Genomic DNA, 17,041 nt, shown 5'->3' on the forward strand with positions numbered 1-17,041 from the left:
AAAATGATGGTATTAACACTTGACTCCTAAATATTCGGAACACATGGTATATATATGGAGGGTTCCTTGTTTGAATTTTTCACCTGACGTACTAGTTCCCTTTAGTTAGGAGTTAAGTGGGAGTATTCGCATTCTTGATTGTTAAGTGTAGATATAGCTATGTTTCATATCCGAAGATTAATGGTACGAGATGTGTATATAAGGGTTTCCTTGTCTGGATTACCCCTTCAACCTGCTTTTCTAGTACTTTTAATCTCTAGGATACGATTGCGGAATTTCGGGAACGAAATTCTTTTTAAGGGGGGAAGAATGTAAAACCCTAAAAATTTGAATATTATGTGAAAAATAAAAAAAATATGCTATATTGTGAAAAATATCATATTTTGATGTTTGATTATAATACTAATTTATTTGAGATAAATTTAATGTATATTTGTGAATATATGAGTGCAAATGCACAAAACATGCACGAAGAGAAATTTGGAAAAATATCCAATTAAGGGTTTATATTTTTTAAACACTGATACATTTTGAATTTGGAAAACATAGAAGATCAAAGTTGTAGGTCTCTTCAATACCATTCCAACAAATCTTATATCACCTCATTCTAAGGTCGGATGAGAAAGTTATAGTCAAAATACCGAAGCTTAATTTCCCAATCAGACAAGGTTTCCTGGTTCGGGTCAAACGGGTTTATTTCGGGTTTGCATATATATATATATATACCTTTGTTTTTATGAAAAATATTATCTTTACATCAGAGTTTCTAACTATTGCAGCCCCTATTCCTCTCTCTCAAACCCTAGCCCTAAAGTGAGTTTTTGGGAGAGTTTGTGAGGAGAACAACGAGGAAAAGTCGGGATTTTTAGTGTTTGGCGATGGGGTAATCACTTGCTGTTCTTTTTAGTGGCTTGTACATGTGTAAAGATAAGATCACCTCTATTCAAACCTTTTTCTTGAATAAAAATCATGTTTTAAGAGATTTATATGTTTAACTTTATGTTTAGGGTTTAAATCTAATATTAAACATGTTACATGTGATGTTTATGATTAAATCTTATGGCAAGAACAATAGAACGAATCTGAAACTGAGATATTGACATGATCATGATCATTAGGGTTTATTTTAATGAGTTAATTATAGTATACTATGATTTCTATGCTTTAGATTGTCGAAATAAACAAGAATTAGGTTGTTTTGCATGTTATACCCTACATCTATGTGTTCATGTGATTCATCTTGTTTAAACAAAATCCTGGTTAAGTATAATTGATAATGGAATCAAGTTTTGTTCATATAATCTGATAAAAACCTGAGATTTTGAAGAAAACACAAGAGAAGAATAAACTGTGCATTTTCGGCATGTTCAGTCGACTGAAGTTACCATCAGTCGACTGACGAGAGGTCATCAGTCGACTAATGGCAAGCATTAGTCGACTGAAGGGCTTATGTTTGCCCTGTTGTTTTGTGAAAGACCTTATCAGTCGACCGATGAGGTTGTTAGTCGACTGATCAGGTCGGCTTTTGTAAGATTGAACCTTTTGCATGTGTGTTCGTTTGGTGAGCATTTTTGTGCAAGACATGAGCTGATATTCGTGCATAGTTCGAAGAGTACACGTATGGAGATTGAGTATGCATGATTACATTGTTTAGGGTATCCAAATAGATTACAATCATTAAGAGTAACGACTATTATTATATATATTATAATTATGATCGGTTAGGGGGTTAGTCAGGTCCTGCAATAAGACCGCGGATCGACTATACTCCAAGTGTTGTAGTCGGATCCTGCAATGAGACCACAGATGGACTACACTTCTTTATCAATCCCCATGGAGATGCGCAGAGGTTGATATACCTATTTATCGGTCCGCATGGAGATGCGCAGAGGTTAAAATACCTATCTATTGGTCCCAACGAAGATGATTAGAGGTTGATATACCTTACTATCGGTCCGCATGGTTATCCGATGAGTTATTATACTTAGTTACTGGTCCGCACAAGAGTGCGATGAATTGACATACCTAGTTATTTGTCCGCACGGGAGCGCAATAAACTGACATATCTATTTACCGGTCCGCATGAGGTTGCGATGAGTTAAAGTATTCTAGAGAAGGATGATTCAATAAATAACCTAAGTGTAGGTGAATATTAATATCATCGATATGATCCATTGTTAAAGTATTTCACAATTTAGATACACGAGTGTGTCAATATCTGTTATACCCACTAAGGGTAGTAGGAGGAGTTGATATGATATTTTAGGAGATGTATGATGTGGTATTTCCTGTATTATCTTTCTTGTATTCATTTATTCTTAGTTTTGGAGTTAATATTTAGCGATTCATAATTTAAGACATATGGTATATACATGAGGGTTTCCTTATTTTGATTATTTCGCTCAACGTACCAGTCTCGTGTTTTGAGTTTCTAAGCATTAACCCTAGTTTAGTACAAGGTAATTGAACTAGGTAGACTTTGCACTTATAGGTAGAGCCTCCATCATACCTAGTTGCCCTTCCCCTGGGGGCGGATGTAGATGATCTTGCTAGCACTCAAACGTTGTGGTTTTCACTTCTTTTTAGGGAGCAGAGTAGAGTTTCGGAGAGCCGCAGGTTGATAGATTTTTAGCATAGTCGCCTTCATATATGTTTAGTAGTTTTGCTCCACAGATGTTTAGCTTATATTTCTAGTTGATGTTTAGATTTGTATTACATTTTGAGAGCTAAGAGAGCTTATGTACTTTTGAGTTGACTCTTGTAGTTAAGATTTTGAATCATTTATTTCAGATTGTTGGACATATTATCTTTTATATCTGTTGAGACCTGATTATTTAGAGATTTATCAAATATTTGTGTTTTATTTCTTGTCTTCATCACTTTTATATCTTCTTGTACCTGTACTGCCTTATTTGTTTCCACTAGAGGGATATTTATGTGATGGTGAAACATGTTATTGCACAGTATAGGTGCATATCAGGTTTGACATTCTTAGTTTCTCCTTTGATTGCAATCTTGTGTGAACCCGGGGGCGTCACTTTTACCCTGTACTAGATGGGGTTAATACTTAGAAATCCACAACATGAGACTGATACGTTGAGTGAAATAATCCAAACAAGAAAACCCTCATGTATATACCATATGTCTGTAATTGTGAATCACTAAATATTAACTCCAAAACTAAGAATAAAAGAATAGAGGAATGCAATACAAAAAGGTCAAGCAAACTAAGTCATATATTGTAACGCCCCTGTTTTTACACATGGGTACAGTCCAAAGTGAACCCATAGATGTCAAACCTGCCCTGCACCAACACAGTACATTAACATGTTTCACCAATTACAGTAATATTCTCTAGTTGAATCAAATATAAGTGTAGGTACAAACAAGAAAAATAAGGAAATAAAAATAATAGACATGATATAGAAAGAGATATCTCATAAATATAAATTATGTCTCAAGTGAAATATATCTGATATCTAGAATAATGAAAGTGTCTCAATAAGAATCAACTGAATATCGTACTAAGGCACACTGTCTTTACAATATAAAAACAAAATTCTATTATCTGAATGAGAACATAAAACTATAATGGTTCCTCAGCTACTAAAATGTGTGATGGTGACTATGCTAAAACTCTGTCATGATGCGGCTCTCCGGAACTCTGAGTTGCCTGAAAAGGAAATTTAAAACAACAAAAAGAACTACAATAAGTACGCCAAAGCGCTATAGCAAGATCACTGTAAAATCCCAAAAATTTGAATATTTTGTGATAAATAATAATAAATATGTTATATATTTATAAATAATATATTATGATGTTTGAGTATGCTAGGAATTGGTTTGAGATCAATTCAATGTATATATGTATATATATAAGAGCAAATGCACAATTCATGCTCGATGTATAAATCTGGAAATTTATGACCAGTGAAGAGATTTTTATATTTTTCTCATATATGTAGCTAGAATTTGGAAACACGTAAAAGACAAAAGTTGTAGGTATCATCAAGATCGTTCCAACAAGTTTTATATCACCTCATTCTGAGGTCGAACGTGAAAGTTATGATCAAAATACCAAATGTTATTTTCCTAGTCAGATTAGGATTCCTGGTTCGGGTCAAACGGGTTTATTTCGGATTTGCATATATATAAACATGTGTTTTCACGAAAATTAACATCCTTAAATCAGAGTTTCATACCCTAGTAGCCCCTCTTCCTCTCTCTAAATCCCTAACCCTAAAGTTGAGAAATTTGAGAGCATTGTGAAGCAAATATCGACACGAGGTCGAGATCATCAACGTGTAGCAAGGGGAAAACGGCTTGGTTGTACTTCTTTTTGGTTGCTGGTTATTTTAAAAGCTTAGAACGATGTCTAAGGCAAGATTATCTTCATCCAAACCCTTCCCTATAGTTAAATAACTAGTTAGATATTTAATATGATGTTGAATATGTGTTTTTATGCTTGAATCTTAACATGATGTGATAAAAGTTAAATTTTTAATGTTAAAACAAAAACCAATACGAGATTAGTAATTTTTTTCTTGCTATCTATGATAGTATCATGATCATGATCATTAGGATTTTTTATAATTTTATTTATATATGAGAAATTTAAAAGATGTACTAAATAAATATTTTCTGCAAAAAACTACATCAATTGTATCATGTTTAACGGAGATTTCGAAATAGAAAATAAATTCCAAATTTAACCAAACTAGTGCCAAATGAAAGATATATGTATCTATCTTCTAAAACATAAGACTAATCTTAAAAATAATTAGTATAGCGAAAGATATGATCTTTTTACTAACAACATATCCTGCAGAAAAACGGATGCACATATATAATGTTTAACTGGAGATTTGGGATAACAAATGAATACCAAACTAAACCAAACCTCTGTAATTTGATAGATATGTGAATCTAGGTTTCAAAATAGAAAACCATTCTTAAAAAGAGTTTGTATAGAGAAAGATATGCTATATTTACTAACAATATGTCCTGCAGAAAAACGGATGCACATATATAATATTTAACTGAAGATTTGGTATAACAAATGAACTCCAAATTTAACTCATTTGAAAGATGTGTGAATCTAGTTTTCAAAACAGAAAACTATTTGTAAAAATAGTTTTCCTAGAGAAAGATATGCTTGTTTTACCAACAGATGCCATGTCTATTTTTCCTGCTCGTTTTGTGGAGTTGTGTTGCGCCGTTTTGAGGTGCGTTCGCGGAGTTTTGAGCCGCTTGATGTTATACATATAGTCATGAATATGTTATGTTATACATTTAAGAATACCAATGGGATTATGATGAATTTTGATTTGATCATATTTGAATTAGATATAGTTCATATACATGTTGGATGTCGTTGATGAGGACTGCTCAGTACTATATGGGATAGTGCGTCGACATACCAGATATACACAGTTTATACATGAGGTGAATATCGTTGATGAGCACAACTCAGTACTATATGGGATAGTGCATCGACATACCAGAGATACAAAGATTTACATGAGGTGGATATCGTGGATGAGCTCAGTTCAGTACTACATGAGGTAGTGCGTCGATATTTCACATGTACATGCCATTGAGTCGGAGTTTAGGAGGCTTGATCTAGCCGTCCGTCCCATACTAGTGTGCGATGAGGCTCATGAGCCGTATTTCTAGGATGCTTATTTGGTAGTCCGTCCCGCACTCATGTTATGCACTGAGATCGCGATGAGACTAATGAGCCGTGTACACAGTTCAGGATACCTATAGGGTAGTCCGTCGCACTGAGACAATTACTTGATAGACTAAGTATGGCAGATGCCGATTTTGAATATGACCTATCATTAAACTATATGACTGAGATATGTTACTTTTGAAAGTATACAAAATTATGTGTTAGTATTTTATTCTATCTCTCCAGTGATAGTAGAAGATATTATAAATACGATGTGTTGATATCTTATTTCTTTTACCGTCCTTTTTACTTCTTAGTTGGGATCAATGATTAGAGATTCACAACTTAAGACTTATGGTATATGCATTAGGGTTTCCTTATTTGGATTATTTCGCTCAACGTACCAGTCTTGTGTTATGGATTTCTAATTATTGGTTTTATTAGATTATCTTTTCTTAGTTCGGTATTAATGTTTAGATATATACAATTTGAGACTTATGGTATATACATGAGGGTTTCCTTGTTTGGATTATTTCGCTTGACGTACTACGTCTCGTGTTGTAGGTTTCTAAATGTTAATCCCACTTAGATACGGGAAAAATGAATCTAGGTAGACTATGCTTAATAGATAGAGCCTCCACTCTATCTAGCAGCCCTTCCCCTGGGGGCGGATGGAGATAATCTTGCTGTAAAGCTCTGACGTTCTTGTTGTTATTTCTTTTTCTTTTAAAAATACCCTTTCAGGTAGATCGGAGTTCCGGAGAGCCGCAGGATGACGGATTTATTGCATAGTCGCCGTCCCGAGAGATTTATTAGACGTTCCACTGTAGTTTTAAATTTTATTCAGACTTAGAGTTTATTTCCATTTTGTAAAGGCAATGAACCTTAGTTCGACTTTCCGTTTTGATTCATGTTAAGACATCGTATGTTATTGCAGACTCCAAATGTATTTTAGTTTATTTTCAGTTGAGACATGACCTTTATTTATGAGAATTCATCTCTTTTTCCATAATTGTGTTCACTCGATGGTACCTACGCTTTATACTCCCTACTATGAGAATTTTACTGGATGGTGAAACTTGTTGTTGCATAGGTGTGGTGCGATGCACAGGTTTGACATTCTGGGTTCACCTTGGGAAATCTGGCAGCCATGGAGTGAAAAGGGCGTCACAGTTGGTATCAGAGCTCGTAGTTCTCAGGTTAATCCTTAGGATCATCCTGTGTCGAGTCCGTTGAAGTTAGGATAGAGTTTCTTAGGATTTCAATGTATAGAGTCCGTAAGGATTTCTTAAGTATGAGGTTGAGGCACGATATATGTGCATATTCTCAAAATTGAGAATTTATTTTTATATTAAACTATTTATGTTGATTGAAGGTATTTCAGTGATACTAATGTGTTTTGATTCGTATTGTGAATAGCGTATATAAGCTATATATATATATATAGTAGTATATATATATATATATATATATATATTATATAGTTATTATATATAAATTATATATATATATATATAATATATTATTTATATATTATATATACTATTTAATTATATATATATATATATGTATTTTGCTATCTCACTTACTGTAAAAATTAAACTCTCCTTTTGATATTATAAATATCGAAATGAGGATGTGGTCGAGGTAAAACTCATACCTGGAGAGCTGGCCATGCAGAACCGAGCCACAGCAGGCTCTACAGTATTTGATCAACTTCATGGCATCGTTAGCAGCAAGATCTTACAACAATCGAGGAGCAAGAAGTATATATGTTTCCGTCAGCAACACCACTTTCAAGAGATTCACCACCGGTTGTACCCGTCGTGGAAGTAAAGATGAAATACGAATGAGTACTCCACCACCACAATCAGTTGTTAATAGAGCCGCAGAGCAGGAGATTTAACTCTAAAAGGATAAAAAAATATCAGACAGTATGAGCACCAAAATTTCAAGGCACACCAGTTTCAATTGCAACCTATAAGGGAAAGAGTATATGAAAGTTTCTTGAACATCGGCTAGGAACCAAGCAGAAGTCAAATATATATTCAGCATTGAGGACCATCGCTGGAGGATAGCAACAACATCCATATTTTATTTGACGAGACAGCAATTATCACCTATTTGGAAGAATTTAGGTCATTTCTTCATCAAACAATTAGCACTAGTCTAAGTGAAGCAGGGAGATATACCCATAGTGAAGGAAGAAATCAAAATCTAGAATAGTGATAATGACAATGGCAAGAGAACCATTATGGAAATCTAGAGAAACCTAACAACGGGAGAATGATTTTATCCCAGCAACAAAGATAATATAAGAAAGGAGCACAACGTGATTAGAGAGCGCCGAAGTAGCACAGAGATTCGGAGAAACATGTTACAATCACAACTGAAGGATCGCTGCAATGGCACTCAAACACTAGAAGGGGGGTTTGAATAGTGTTTATGAAATCTAATGCGGAAAGGATCGCTGCAATGGCACTCAAACACTAGAAGGGGGGTTTGAATAGTGTTTATGAAATCTAATGCGGAAACTTTAAATTTCAATAAAATAATATCATAAAGAGTAAGAAAGATCAAACCAATGTGTAGACAATCACAGAAAATTGCATACGCAAACACAAAGATTTATACTGGTTCGGTCCTCCAGACCTACATCCAGTCCCTAAGCCTCGCTTAAGATTTCTCCACTATTTCCACTTGCAAAACCGCAAGCACTTGCAACCCGCAAGCAAACAGTACAACCTTGACAATCTTCAATTGCCAATGCCACAACAATCTCTTCTTTCAATAGATTATCAAACTGAAACAAAATGGTACAACTCTTTCTCTTCCTATAAGCCTTGATGTGTAGATGTGAGTGACTTGCAATAGGCTATAGGAATGGTTTTTGTTCTAGAGTAATGGAGTTTTTAATCAAGAACAAAACTGAAAATAACACTCAGTTTTTCTCTTCAAAAATGGAGTTAAGAACTCAAGAAAAACTCAAGTTTATGGAAAGGAATCTTATTGTTTTTCTTCACAACTTAACACCTATTTATAGACACAAGTTTAGTTCAAAATATTTCAAAAATAACTGCCAAAACGTTCATAAAACGTTCATGTTATTTGAAAGAAAATGACAGTTAGAAAGACTGTATGGTCGACCAGATTGAGGCCTGGTCGACCAGACAGGCTTCCTGGAATTTTTCTGTCCGAGTTTGGAGCCTCTGGCCGACCAGGTCTATATCTGGTCGACCAGACAGAGATTTTTCTGAATCTCTATTTCTGGTTCAGTTATATCTGGTCGACCAGATATTTCTTTGGTCGGCCAGAAACTATATTATACATAGTTTAAATAATTTAATAAGTTATTCATTTGTTGATTATACTTAGGATTATACTTAGAATATTTTCTATGATCTTCTAAGTGAGTAGTGTGTGTTGTGTGTGTGATCAAGGCTTGTACAAAGATTCTAAAAGAAAAGACAAAATTACATCACTCTTGTAAAGTATATTTTCTTCTTGAAGCGCGAAGTGACTTGATTAACTTCATCTTTTTGATCTTTAAAATCTTGTCTTTGATATAGCCTTAATATCTTGATTGTTGCTTTGAGATGTATATCTTGAATCTGCAGTAAAATATGTTAGATAAACAATGATTTGTTATCATCAAAATACAAGAGATATTGTAACATCAACCATGTTCCCAACAACAACAAGATCGAACAAATAGCAAAAGACTTGTAACAGTTCTTAGCAAGAAGCTAGCATGATAAAGGTCGTAGTCGGCAATCTCAGAGTCGTAATTTCGACCAGCAGTGAGGAAATAGAAGTACTACTTGTTAATCCAAAGATTTTGGGGCCAGCAGGCCAGATTTACATTATCCAGGAGATTTGCACTATCCAGCAAAGTCTATTCAGCTGTACCGCATGATCAGGGAACGAGCGGAGCTTTATTCGTGATTTCATTTTCAGTTCGGATCTAGTTTGATTTATGAAATTCGTTTATCTCTTATCCTTCGTACCTTTGTTGATGGGTGTCAGCTTGTGGCATTCCTTAGATTTTCCATTGTCAGTGCCTACCCCTCTAGGGGGGTGTCCCTTCCATGTGTAGGAGATGTGTCATCAAACTAGATGAGTCTGAGTTAGACATCGAGTTGATCGTGTTGTCGATGTCAAACTTTTGGTACGGATTGGTTATCTTCCTACCATGATAGTATTGACTGCTTTGCGTAGACGGTCAATATGCGAGCGTCCGATGGGTCCGAGATGATTGTAGCAACCTCCTTGGGCAATCGTTTTGCGGAGTCATTTCTAGCGTACATCGAGGAGGTGATGCGATAGGATCAAGGTATTGATTTATTGGAGACTAGAGTTGTCTCAGAGTATCAGGATGTCTTTGAGGACATACCTGGATTACCTCCTGTATGAGAGGTTGAGTTCTGTATTAAGTTGCAGCCAGGCACAGCCACGATATCCCGCGCACCCTATCGCATTGCACCAGCTGAGATGAGGGAGCTTCAGACCCAGTTGGACGAGTTATTAGCTCAGGGTTTTATTCATCGGAGCTGAGATGAGGGAGCTTCAGACCCAGTTGGACGAGTTATTAGCTCAGGGTTTTATTCATCGGAGTCATTCTCTGTGGGGAGTGCCAGTTCTCTTCGTGAAGAAGAAGGACGGCAGTATGCGTTTGTGTATTGATTATAAAGAGTTGAACAAGGTCACTATCCAGAATAGGTACCCATTATCTAGGATTTATAACTTGTTCGATCAGCTGCGCGAAGCGCATGTTTCTCGAAGGCTAATCTTCGTTTTGGGTTATTGTAGTTGCGAGTTCGGGAGAGAGATTTTCCCAAAGCCGTGTTTTCCTGATTCGATATGAATCTTTTAAGTTTCTGGTCATACCATTTGGGTTGACCAATGCACCCGCTGTATTCATGGATTTGATGAACCGGGTTTTCCATCCCTTCTTGGATCAGTTCGTGATAGTTTTTATCGACGACATCCATATTTATTCGAGATCGGAGGTAGAGCACGAGCATCATCTCCGGTTAGCTTTGAAGACTCTACAGGAGCATCAGTTATATGTCAAGTTCAGCGAATGTGAGTTTTAACTTTCAGAAATCAGATTTCTCGGTCACATCATCAACAGAAAGGGCATAGCAATAGATCCGGCTAAGATTTTAGTAGTTCTTGATTTGGAATCCGCCGAAGACGGAGATAGAGATTCATAGCTTTTTGGGTTTAGCCGGCTATTATTGGAAGTTTAACTAGGATTTCTCAAAGATTTCGACACCACTTACACGCCTTACGAAGAAGGGTGTATAGTTCATTTGGAGCATGGAGTACCAGAAGGCCTTTGATACCTTGAAGGCTAAATTGTCTACAGCGCCAGTTTTAACTATTTTAAGCAACGACAGGACGTTTGTGGTCTACACAAATACATCATTGGCAGAGTTAGGAGACGTTTTGATGCAGACTCAGAGAGTAGTAACATATGTCTCGCAGCAATTGAGAGTACATGAGCAGATCTATTTCCACTTATGAGTTAGAGTTAGCAGCAGTGGTATTTGCACTGAAGTCATGGAGACTTTACTTATATGAAGTACAGTTTGAATTATTCACAGACATCAGAGTCTTAAGTATCTTTTCTCTCGGAAGGAACTCAACCAGAGACAAAGGAGGTGAATTATGTTCATTAAGGATTATGAGTTCGCGATTCAGTATCACCCGGGGAGGGAGAATATCATAGCAGACGCATTGAGTAGGAAGCGTCGTCACAGGATTGCAGCTTTGAGATGCTCGTTATACCGAGATCTCCACACACTTAGCCAGTTCGAATTTAGACTGGAGATTGGCGAGAGCAGCGTATTTTTAGGAGCTTTATCTGTACAGCCATTTTGGAGTGACAAAGTGGTCAGAGCTCAGTTGGACGACTCTTGGATTCAAGTCCGAAAGGGAGTGATTTCCAAAGAGCCAGAGGCTGATTAGACCGTTGGAGCAGATGGAGGACTTCGGATGAAGGGCCGATTAATAATATCAGCTAATGCTCAGCTGAAGAAGGATTTATTTGACGAAGCGCATCGTACCAGATATACAGTGCATCCAGGCACAACGAAGATGTACAAGGATGTGAAGAGACATTTTTGATGAAGTGACATGCGTAGGAAGATTTCAGAGTATGTAGCTAAGTATCTTACCTGTCAGTGAGTAAAGGCGGAAAATCAGAGACCGACAGGAACACATCAGCCTTTACCCATTTCGGAGTAGAAGTGGGCGGACATTTCTATGGACTTTATTGTAGGGTTATGAAAGTCGAAGAAAGAGAATGATTCAGTTTGGGGTGATAGTTGATAGACTGATAAAGTCAGCATATTTTATTCTAGGGAGGATATTTATTCAGGAGACTATTCAACTTCGTGGAGTTCCAGATACGACAGTATCGGAGGATATTTATTCAGGAGACTATTCAACTTCGTGGAGTTCCAGATACGACAGTATCAAATTGAGACGAATTGTCAGATGGAGAGAGTAAATCAGATGTTGGAAAACAAATTGCGGGCTTGTGTTATTTGATTTTCAAGGTAGCTGGGAGGATCATATTTCATTGATAGAGTTCGTTTAGAACAATAATTATCAAGTGACAATCGGTATGACCCCGTATGAAGTATCGTACGGGAGGCCTTATAGATCGTCTATATGTTGGGTAGAGCCGGAGAAGAGTTTAATACTTGGGCCAGAGCTTATGAGACAGATTACTAAGGAAGTAACATTGACCAGAGATCGGATTCTAGCCGTTTAGAGTCGGCAAAAGAGCTATGCTAATAAGAGATGAAAACCCTTGGAGTTTCAGATTGGAGATTCAATTAGGCTGAAGGTATCGCTTGTGAAAGGTGTTTAGCAATTCGGGAGACAGAAAATGCTTACGCCGAGATACATTGGACCGTATCAAATTTTGGAGAGCATTAAAGCTGTGTCATACAGACTAGATCTTCTAGCATCGATGTCTAGAATACACAATGCATTTCATGTTTCTATGCTTAGGAAGCACTTTCATGATGTAGAGCAGTAGCGAATGATGAATGCACTGAAGATTTAGTTTTAGAATGATCTGACTACGATTGAAATCCAAGTTTGTTGCTTGCTAGGAAAGACAAGAAATTTAGAAACAATATGTTTTTCCTTTGTGGCAATTCAGCGAAACCGGAAAGGAGTTGAGAAGGTTCTTGGGAGCGTGAGGAGGGTATACATCGCGACTACCCACACCTGTTTGATCTAGTAAATTAAATTTTTGTATAACTTGTTTATGGCTTATGGTTGCATGTATGGCGATGTTTATACTTAACACTAAAATGAGAGTATTACCACTTATCTCCTAAGTACTTGGAACATATGGTATATATATGAGGGGTTCCTTGTTTGGATTTTTCGCTCGATGTACTTGTTCCATTTAGTTAGGTGTTAAGTAGGGGTATTTACATTTTAGATGGTTAAGTATAGACATCGAAGATGATTTTCGGGAGCGCAAATATATTATGTCGCGCGACTTCCTACACCTATTGAGGAAGTGGATTGATTTATGTGTGCAATTATTTGTATGGTTATATTTAGATTTAACGCTAGAATGAGGATATTTCTGCTTAATTCTTAATTTTTTGGAACACATGGTATATATATAGGGGTTCCTTGTTTGGATTTTTCGCCCGACGTAGTAGATCCATTCGATTAAGGGTTGAGTGGGAATATAGTTATCCTGGATTGTTAAATATAAATATCCCTATATACTTATCAAGAGTAAATATTCTGAGATGTTTATATTTGTACGTTAAATTAGACCCTCTACGTGCTTTTCTAGTATTATTATTTGCTTAAGTATGATTTCTGAATTTCGAGGACGAAATTTTTTTAAGGGGGGAAGAATGTAAAACCCCAAAAATTTAAATATTTTATGATAAATAATAATAAATATGTTATATATTTATAAATAATATATTATGATGTTAGAGTATGCTATGAATTGGTTTGAGATCAATTCAATGTATATATGTATATATATAAGAGCAAATGCACAATTCATGCTCGATGTATAAATCTGGAAATTTATAATTAGCAAAGATATTTTTGTATTTTTCTCATAGATGTAATTGTAATTTGGTAAAAATTAAAAGACAAAAGTTGTAGGTATCTTCAAAATCTTTCCAACAAGTTTTAGATCACCTCATTCCGAGGTCGGACGTGAAAGTTATAACCAAAATATCGAGTGTTATTTTCCTAGTCAGATTAGGATTCCTGATTCGGGTCAAACGGGTTTATTTCGGCTTTGCATATATATAAACATGTGTTTTCACGAAAATTAACATCCTTACATTAGAGTTTCAAACCCGAGTATCCCCTCTTCCTCTCTGAATCCCTAGCCCTAAAGTTGAGAATTTTAAGAGCTTTGTGAAGCAAATATCGACACGAGGGCGAGATCATCAACGTGTAGCAAGGGAAAAATGGCTTGGTTGTACTTCTTTTTGGTTGCTGGTTATTTTAGAGGCTTAGAACGATGTCTAAGGTATGATTATCTTCATCCAAACCCTTCACCATAGTTAAATAACTTGTTAGATGTTGAATATGATGTTGAATATGTGTTTTCATGCTTGAATCTGAACATGATGTGATAAAAGTTAAATTTTTGATGTTAAAACATAAACCAATGCGAGATTAGTAATTTTTTTTCTTACTGTCTATGATAGTATCATGATCATGATCATTAGGATTTTTTATAATTTTATTTATATATGAGAAATTTAAGAGATGTACTAAATAAATATTTTCTGCAGAAAAGTGCAGCAATTGTATCATGTTTAACTGAGATTTCGAAATAGAAAATAAACTCCAAATTTAACTAAACCAATGCCAAATGAAAGATATATGTATATAGATTTTAAAACAGAAGATAATTTTAAAAATCATTTGTATAGAGAAAGATATGATCTTTTTACTAACAACATGTCCTGCAGAAAAATGGATGCACATATATAATGTTTAACTAGAGATTTGGGATAACAAATGAACTCCAAACTGAATTAAACCTCTGTCATTTGATATATGTATGAATCTAAGTTTCAAAATATAAAACCATTCTTAAAAAGAGTTTGTATAGAGAAAGATATGTTATATTTACTAACAACATGTCCTGCAGAAAAATGGATGCACATATATAATGTTTAACTAGAGATTTGGGATAACAAATGAACTCCAAATTTAACCAAACTAATGTCATTTGAAAGATGTGTGAATCTAGTTTTCAAAACAGAAAACCATTTGTAAAAATAATTTTCCTAGAGAAAGATATGCTTATTTTACCAACAGATGTCATGTCTATTTTTCCTGCTCGTTTTTGTGGAGCTGTGTTGCGCCGTTTTGAGGTGCGTTCGCGGAGTTTTGAGCCGCTTGATGTTATATGTATAGTCATGAATATATTATGTTATACATTTAAGAATACCAATGGGATTATGATGAATTTTAATTTGATCATATTTGAATTAGATATAGTTCATATACATGTTGGATGTCGTTGATGAGCACAGCTCGGTACTATATGGGATAGTGCGTCGACATACCAGATATACACGGTTTATACATAAGGTGAATATCGTTGATGAGCACAGCTCAGTACTATATGGGATAGTGCGTCGACATACCAGAGATACAAAGATTTATATGAGGTGGATATCGTGGATGAGCTCAGTTCAGTACTACATGAGGTAGTGCGTCGATATTCCACATGTACAGGCCATTGAGTCAGAGTTTAGGAGGCTTGATCTAGTTGTCCATCCCGCACTAGGGTGCGATGAGGCTCGTGAGCCGTATTTCTAGGATGCCTATTTCGTAGTCCGTCCCGCACTCATGTTATGCACTGAGATCGCGATGAGACTAATGAACCGTGTACACAGTTCAGGATACCTATAGGGTAGTCCATCACACTGAGATAATTACTTGATAGACTAAGTATGGCAGATGCCGATTTTGAATACGACCTATCATTGAACTATCTGACTGAGATATGTTACTTTTGAAAGTATACAAAATTATGTGTTAGTATTTTATTCTATCTCTCCAGTGATAGTGGAAGATATTATAAATACGATGTGTTGATATCTTATTTCTTTTACCGTCCTTTTTACTTCTTAGTTGGGATCAATGATTAGAGATTCACAACTTGAGACTTATGGTATATACATGAGGGTTTCCTTGTTTGGATTATTTCGCTCGACGTACCAGTCTCGTGTTATAGATTTCTAATTATTGGTTTCATTAGATTGTTTTTTCTTAGTTCGGTGTTAATGTTTAGATATCTACAATTTAAGACTTATGGTATATACATGAGGGTTTCCTTGTTTGGATTATTTCGCTCGACGTACTACGTCTCGTGTTGTAGGTTTCTAAATGTTAATCCTACTTAAATACAGGGAAAATAAATCTAGGTAGACTATGCTTAATAGATAGATCCTCCACTCCATCTAGCAGCCCTTTCCCAAGGGGCGGATGGAGGTAATCTTGCTGTAGCGCTCTGGCGCTCTTGTTGTTGTTTCTTTTTCTTTTAAAATTACCCTTTCAGGTAGATCGGAGTTCCGGAGAGCCGCAGGATGACGGAGTTCTTGCAAAGTTGCCGTCCCGAGAGATTTATTAGAGGCTCCACTGTAGTTTTAAATTTTATTCAGACTTAGAGTTTATTTCCATTTTTTAAAGGCAATGAGCCTTAGTTCGACTTTCCGTTTTGATTCATGTTGAGACATCATATGTTATTGTAGACTCCAAATGTATTTCAGTTTATTTTCAGTTGAGACATGACCTTTATTTATGAGATATCATCTTCTTTATCATGTCTATTATTGTCGTTCTACTTCTTTGCCTGTTTTGTACCTACACTTTTATTTGACCCCACTAGAGGATATTACTGTGATTGGTGAAACTTGTTGTTACACAGTATGGGTGCATGGTAGGTTTGACATCTCTGGGTTCACCTTGGACTATAGCCATGGGTGAAAACATGGGCGTCACAATCACCTCCATCCGCTCTTAGGGGAAGGTCTGCTAGATGAAGTGGAGGCTCTATCTATTAAGCCTAGTCTACCTAGATTATTTTTCCTATATCTAATAGAACTAATATTTAGACACCTACAATGCGCGATGTAGTACGTCGAACGAAATAATCCAAGCAAGAAAAGCCTCATGTATATACCATATGTCTCAAATTGTAGATAGCAAAATATTAATCCTAAACTAAGAATTAAAGGAAACATAACCGGAAAGATAAAGCATCGAAATAACCATCATTATATGTATCTCGTGTACTGGCACAATAAGGTATCTCAGTCTTCAAATATCTCAACATTG

The sequence above is a fragment of the Asparagus officinalis genome, chromosome 1 (genome assembly GCF_001876935.1).
Source record: "Asparagus officinalis chromosome 1, Aspof.V1, whole genome shotgun sequence".
Classification (NCBI taxonomy): Eukaryota; Viridiplantae; Streptophyta; class Magnoliopsida; order Asparagales; family Asparagaceae; genus Asparagus; species Asparagus officinalis.